The sequence below is a fragment of the Rhinolophus sinicus genome, linkage group LG15, assembly GCF_036562045.2.
Source record: "Rhinolophus sinicus isolate RSC01 linkage group LG15, ASM3656204v1, whole genome shotgun sequence".
In the NCBI taxonomy this organism is placed as follows: Eukaryota; Metazoa; Chordata; class Mammalia; order Chiroptera; family Rhinolophidae; genus Rhinolophus; species Rhinolophus sinicus.
In genome coordinates, this window is record NC_133764.1 from 10728361 (window position 1) to 10734733 (window position 6373).

The window sequence follows — 6373 nt, forward strand, 5'->3', positions numbered from 1 at the left end:
CTAGCCACGGCTCGAATACTGCCATAAACCTTTGATGGATGATTTCCCAGGGTAAGGTTGCAGGTGGCAGTTCTTGCCATCTTAATGTTTTGGAAAGAGCTAAGGATGTGAACTTTCCCATCAGCCAAAACTATCCCAGTCTGTGTCACATTCTCTATGGTGAATTTGTTTTTGCTCCCTTTGCCAGCGATTCTTCTTACTGCCCATGACAGGTGGTCTCCCTTCAGGGACTTTGCACCTGTAATTTCAAAAGACTCTGAGAAGAGGTCACCCAACCTAATGAGGACAAGTGTGTTCTTGACCTGAAATGCAAAAATAAAGCCTTTCACAAAATCAGCTGCTTTTGTCAGAGCACTAACATCCTTGGTTTCTGTACAAGTCCTGATTTCTACATTCCTCGATTTCAAGTTAGAGCGCATCCGAAGTCCCAAATGTTCTACAACAAGAGTAAATAGCTTCACCCAGTTTTCTATTAATGGTGTGTATCTATTAGTTGGGACTGGAATTTTCCTTGTGTCTTCTTTACCATCCAGTAAGCTCCTGGAAGAGGGGCAGGAAGACGGTCCTATTCACAGGCCGGGCCTCCTCGTGTCCATGCAGCCCGCATCTCCATCCTCCCCCACCACGGAGAGCTCCTCAACTGGCCATTTCCTAGCCCACTGGCCACCTTTGAGGGTCACCTGGGTGATCGGCCCTGGCGCTCTGGGCCTCCATTTCGGTCGCCATCCCCAGGAATCTCCCTAGGACAATCTTGATCAAGAAATCGTGAAGCTGGTCAGCTGCTTCCACAGAGCCAGAAGAATCCAGTCTCATCCTTGACTCATCTCAATCTGGCAGGGATTAATATCTTTTAAACATGATCAATTTATCTAGTGATGGAGCTTTTTAAACTTAAATTTTAATGCAGAATGGATTATTTCTGGAAGGGTGCATAAATAAGTAGAGAGTGTAAGTTGCCTCTGGGGAGGAACTGGGTGGCCAGGGAACAGAAGGAAGGAGACTACTTTGCCCACATACCACTTTGAACCTTCTGAATTTTGTGCAATGCCCATGTATTACTTCTTTAAAAAAAAAAGAAGGGAGGAATAAAACTTTAAATATTAATGCTGAAAAAAAGTGTCTAAACTTGGAAACAATATTTCCAAAATGTATCTTGCTCCCATCTTGTTTTGTCTTTGCTTTTCAGAGTTTACACTTTTTGTGTTCTTGTCTCACCTTGGCCCCAGAGTTTACCAGTTTTCACAGTATGATGTCTTTGCACTCCAACATCACTCCATTTTGCAGCCACCCCTTGGGCTCTGGCCCACTCATCACTTCATTCACCTCTTATAAGGTGATTCTGTTACATGTAGGGACTGATTGGTATGGGGTGATAAGGCCTGGGTTCTGGCCATTGCAGGGAGAACAGAGGGAAGGGCATTTAGGGTGAGGGCTTTTTAAAGGGAGAATAGAGAAAATTCAATTAAAATATCTCTCACGTCTGTCCACGTTGCCCTATCCCCACTTCCACTATCACATCTCTGAAAGTTGCCACAGCCTCCTAACTAATCTCCCAGCCTCCTTCTGTAACATGCCCCCCTTTTATGGGTTAGTCTTTTTTCAAATCAAGAAATACATTATATTATTTAAAGAGTCAGATAGTTCTATAAGGCTTATATAAAAACAACAGTAGTCTTCTAACTCCCCTCACTCTTCAAAGACAATAATTTTCAATTGAGTTTTTAAACAGTTGTTTTGTATTGTATTCACCTTCATAATCCAAACTCAGAATAGCATGTGAATATTGCTACTTCTTGATGTTTCTGTTTTAGGCATTACCTATTGACTTCCCACTGCTAACTCTCTTTTCCAACCTCCCATCACCCACTTCCATCCTCCCATCTTTCCAATATTATATTATAAACTTGTTGGATCTGTGTTTAGTGTTTACATCATTATGATTATGCAAATGCTTTTTACAGTTGGAGCCATGTGGATAATTATAGTTGTTTTCTGCACCATTTTTGTTTTCCCTAGAATTAATACTTGCCTTATCTTTTTTGTTTGCTTAGTTTTCTGTGTACTCTAATTTATCTCAAAATTCTCCTGTAGTTGTATTAATCTCTTCTAAGGATATATAAACACATAGGAATTTGATTTATTTTGTTTGAAGAACTTTCCAGAGCCTGAAATTTAGGAGGCACTACTGGAATCTCCCTTCACATCTTTTTGCCTCTCTTATGTTGATAATCCTGTTTCCTGGAATCTATGTCTTCAGCTTTATCTTTCTTGGTTGATTTTGATGGAGCTTCTTGAGAAAGGAGGCCTGAGAGGTAAATTTGTTGAGAATTTTAAAGCCTGAAAGTGTCTTTGTTCTACTGTTGCACTTAATTGACAGTGTGGCTGGGTATTGAATACTAGGTTGGAAACAATTTACCCTAAGAATGTTGAAGGCATTTCTCCATCGTGTTTAAACTTCTGGAATTGCTGTTAAGAAGCCTGAAACCGTTCTTATTCTGAATCCTTTGAAGCCTATCTTTGTTTCCCTTCCCTTTTCCCCCAACCAAAGCTTTTAGGATCTTCTCTTTATCCTAACATTCTGAAATTTTACATAGAAATGTCTTTCTGTAGGCCTTCTCAAACTGGAAACATGTGTTCTTTGGTTATGGAAACATTTTTTGAATTATTACTTTTTGGATGATTTCCTCTTCTCCATTATTTCTATAATCTCAAAACTTTTCTTATTCAGATGTTGAGTCCCCTGAACTAGTCTTTAGTTTTCTTTCCTTTTTTCCTATCTTCTGCATTTTCTGCTCTACTGTCTGGGAGATTTCTTTAATTTTATTTTCCAACCCTTCTATTGAATTTTTATTTCTACTTTCATATTTTTAATTTCTGAGAGCTCTTGTTGGTTCTCTGCATTTTTAAAGCATTCTGTTTTTGTTTCATGAATATATGTTGTTTTCTTATCTCACTAAGGATATTCATGATAGTTTTTTAAAAATGTTTTTCATCTTACATAGTCTTTCTTCTGAGCATTTCCTCCCCCCCCCCCTTTTCTACTTGTTTTGGCCTCCGTCTTTCATTTTGGAGGCTTTCCTCAAATGTCTGGTAATCCTCAGTTGTCTGCTCATATTTAACATTGGGACACTAAAGTACTAATTGGAAAATTGTGTGTGTGTGTGTGTGTGTGTGTGTGTGTGGTAAAGTGGCATATTAACTATGGACTTTACTGTAGGGTGATCCACTAGGCCATTTCCTTGAGGAGCCCTTGCTTTTAGTATCATTAAATCTTTTGTCTTGTCTGATCAGATTTCTCACCGAAGGCTCTGCCAAACTCCCACGTGGAGAGTATAAACCTGGCTGTAGGTATTCTCAGAGCTATGTGAAGAAGTCTGGGGCAAGTCTCAACATTCAGTATGTAAATTTTCATTTAATCCCCATTTTCAGTATCTATCTAACCACCCATCAATCGATATATCCATCTTTCTGACTTTCTCCCAGTCTCTCTATTTAGAAATCCTAAGGCAAACTGGGGTATTCTGTTACACATCATTTATACTCCAGCTAGAGTAATCTTACTAAAAGGCAAGTCGACTGAAAATCCTGTAATGGCTCCCACTGCTGTCAGCAGACAGTCTAAACTAAATATGTTTTAGGCCCTCCAAGCTTGGGCTCAAACCAACCCATCCAGCTATGTTTCCTCTTTAAGTCACTTCTAATCATCTTGTTAGATCTTTTAGTACTTTACATGCATTGTACTGCCCTCTCTGGGCCTTCTGTACATGCCATTCCCCTGTGTGAAATGCTGTTTCCCCTTTTCCCACTCCCATCCTTTGTCTGAATGAATAACTAGAGCAGATAAAGAAGAGGAAAAGTCAAACCTGAGAAGACTGTTGGTGCCAGAGGCTTGGAAGTTGGTGATAGTATCATTTCTAAAACAAAATTCATCACTCCTATTGTTTAAGAGTACAAACCCAAACTCTTCAGTCTAACAGCTAGTACTCTTAATAATCTGCCCCACTTAATTTCTGTAACTCTCCCTTCTCCTATCAGAATCACTGCTAATAGTCTCTTTATCATTGCTGTCACCCTAGTTACTGCTGTTCCTTCTCAGATACTTTTGAAGGCAACTCTTCTTTTGACAGCCCTTTAAATACTGGTGCAGTTGAAAGTTCCATTTTGGACCTAATTTATTTGTCAGTCTACACTTCTCTTTCAGAGATTTAATTTTCTCTTATAGCCTTAACTATGACTAATATGCTGATGATTCCCACATCCACCTCTCTAGCCCAGACCTCTCCTAGGTCACATACTTGTGTGTCCATTGACCTTCAGGACATTGATTCCTTCATTCAGTTAATATTTGCTGTGTCAGGAACCGTGCTGGGTACTGGGTATACAGTGGTGGGGACAAACAAGACATGGAACCCAGTCAATCAATCTCTGACCTCATGCAGTTTATAGTGTGATGGCAGAGGAGAAATACTGGATAAATTATTAATATTACAACTATGATGAGTGCCACAAAGGAGTATAGGCTGTTTTGTCAGCGTGAGGCAAGAGACTTAATCTAGTGTGAGCATAGTGGAAGGATAATGAAATTATATTTAAGTTGGGACCTGAAAGAGGAATTTGTTGAAGATAAGAAATCATGTCCTCCTGGATGGTCCATAGGCCCCTCAAACTCAAAAAGCAAGACCAAACTCATTCAATTCATCAACCCCAAATTTTTGTTTCCTGTGTTCTCTCTTCCATGATTAGCATCACCAGTCACCCAGTAACCCAAAGTAGTGGAAATCTGGTAGTTGTCTTGTGATCCTCCCACTTCTTCATTGGCTTCTGACCTCATCCCACCCCACCCTCATCACCAATTCTTGTTAACTACAGCAAATTTAACAGGCTCAAATCAACTTGTACCCCTAATCCAAGTAGGTCCTCGGCATCTTTCTCACCTGCAATGGCTCCTTACAGGTCTCACTGCCATCAGAACGGCACTTGCTCTTCAATTTGTTCTCCATACTTACGAAATGTAAATGTTATCAAATTATACGTATGGCTTAAAATCTTTCAATGACTTTCCATTATTAATAAAGTAAAAGCCATTCTTCTTAATTTGATTTCAAGTCCTTTACAATCTAGTTTCCTATAGCTCCCTACTTCAAACCAATGTTATTTGAACTAGTTGCGGTTCCCTAAAGGACATGCTTTTTCTGATCCTCTACACCATTGTGTTTCTTGTTTTCTCCAGAATACTCTTACTGCACTTTTCTGCTAGCTCACTCCTACTCATCCTTCAACTCTCAATTTTCATCACATTCTTTGCAGAGATCTTCCCTGATCACTCTGTAGGACAATGACCGTTGTCTCCATGGGTTTCCCTATATACATAGTCTTTATCATATCTTCAATTGAACTCTATGTACTTATTTGTTAATTTATTTGCTAAAACTTGTTTCTTTAATTGTCTGCCACTTCTCCAAAATATTACAAATTCCGTGAGATCAGAGACCACACCTTGTCTTTATATCTCTAGCACTTAGCACAGTGATTGGAATACAGTGAGGGTTAAATACATGTGATAAATGATTAAATGCACAACACGATTTTAATTTCTGTGCTATTTTATTCACTTCTAAATTTCTTACCTTACTTCAAGGATCCAAAATATTCCCTCTACTATCCTTACTCCATAACAATATTTTTTATTTCCTCAGCATTTAAATTATCACATTTTGTGCTGAGCTAAGTGCCATTTGTTTTCCGGTACTGCCTTGAAATTATTCTTTAGCCCTTCATTATATGCGTGATCAGAATCTTCTCAAAGCAACAACGTGTCTCAAATCTACTGCACAGAGTTATAGATCCTTAAAAGAGTCGATATGTATGTGTGGTTGGACAGTAAAGTTCAGGGTATGCGCACCGGATACTTTTTTTTTTTCTTTTCGACCCCTCTGTTTTTGCTGCGAAGCGTGCGCACCAAGAAAGACAAAGGTGGGGAAAGTGACCAAGCAGTCATTCAGGCGCATGCCCATCCCTAACTTGTCCAAACCTGGCGGAGCTCACAGGGAAGTGGGTGTGGTCTGGCCAGGAACCCCAGCAATCCAATCCGACTGAGTGAGCGCAGCCCCTCCCTCCCCATGATTGGGTAGCTCTCAGTGTTGTGGGGCGGGGAAAGGAAGAGATGGGAGCGGTGGAATGGTGGGATGGCGAAGAAAGAGCGCCAATCTTGTTCTGCGCAAGCGCAAATAAGCAACCAAGAGGGGGCGTGAGAGAGCGAAAGGGAGTGTGGATGCCCCGATGCGCTGCTGAGCGCGAGCTGAGTCGCCAGCTTCGACGCCTGCGCCGTGGCCCTCAGGGCCCCGCGCGCGGCGGGCGGGTGCCTAGCGCGCCT

At 40.7% G+C, this 6373-nt stretch overlaps 1 pseudogene; it reads right to left on the bottom strand.

The window, feature by feature from the left end:
* LOC109454426 (RNA-binding protein PNO1) lies at positions 1-726 on the bottom strand (annotated as a pseudogene).
* Between the last annotated feature and the right edge of the window lie 5647 nt (positions 727-6373).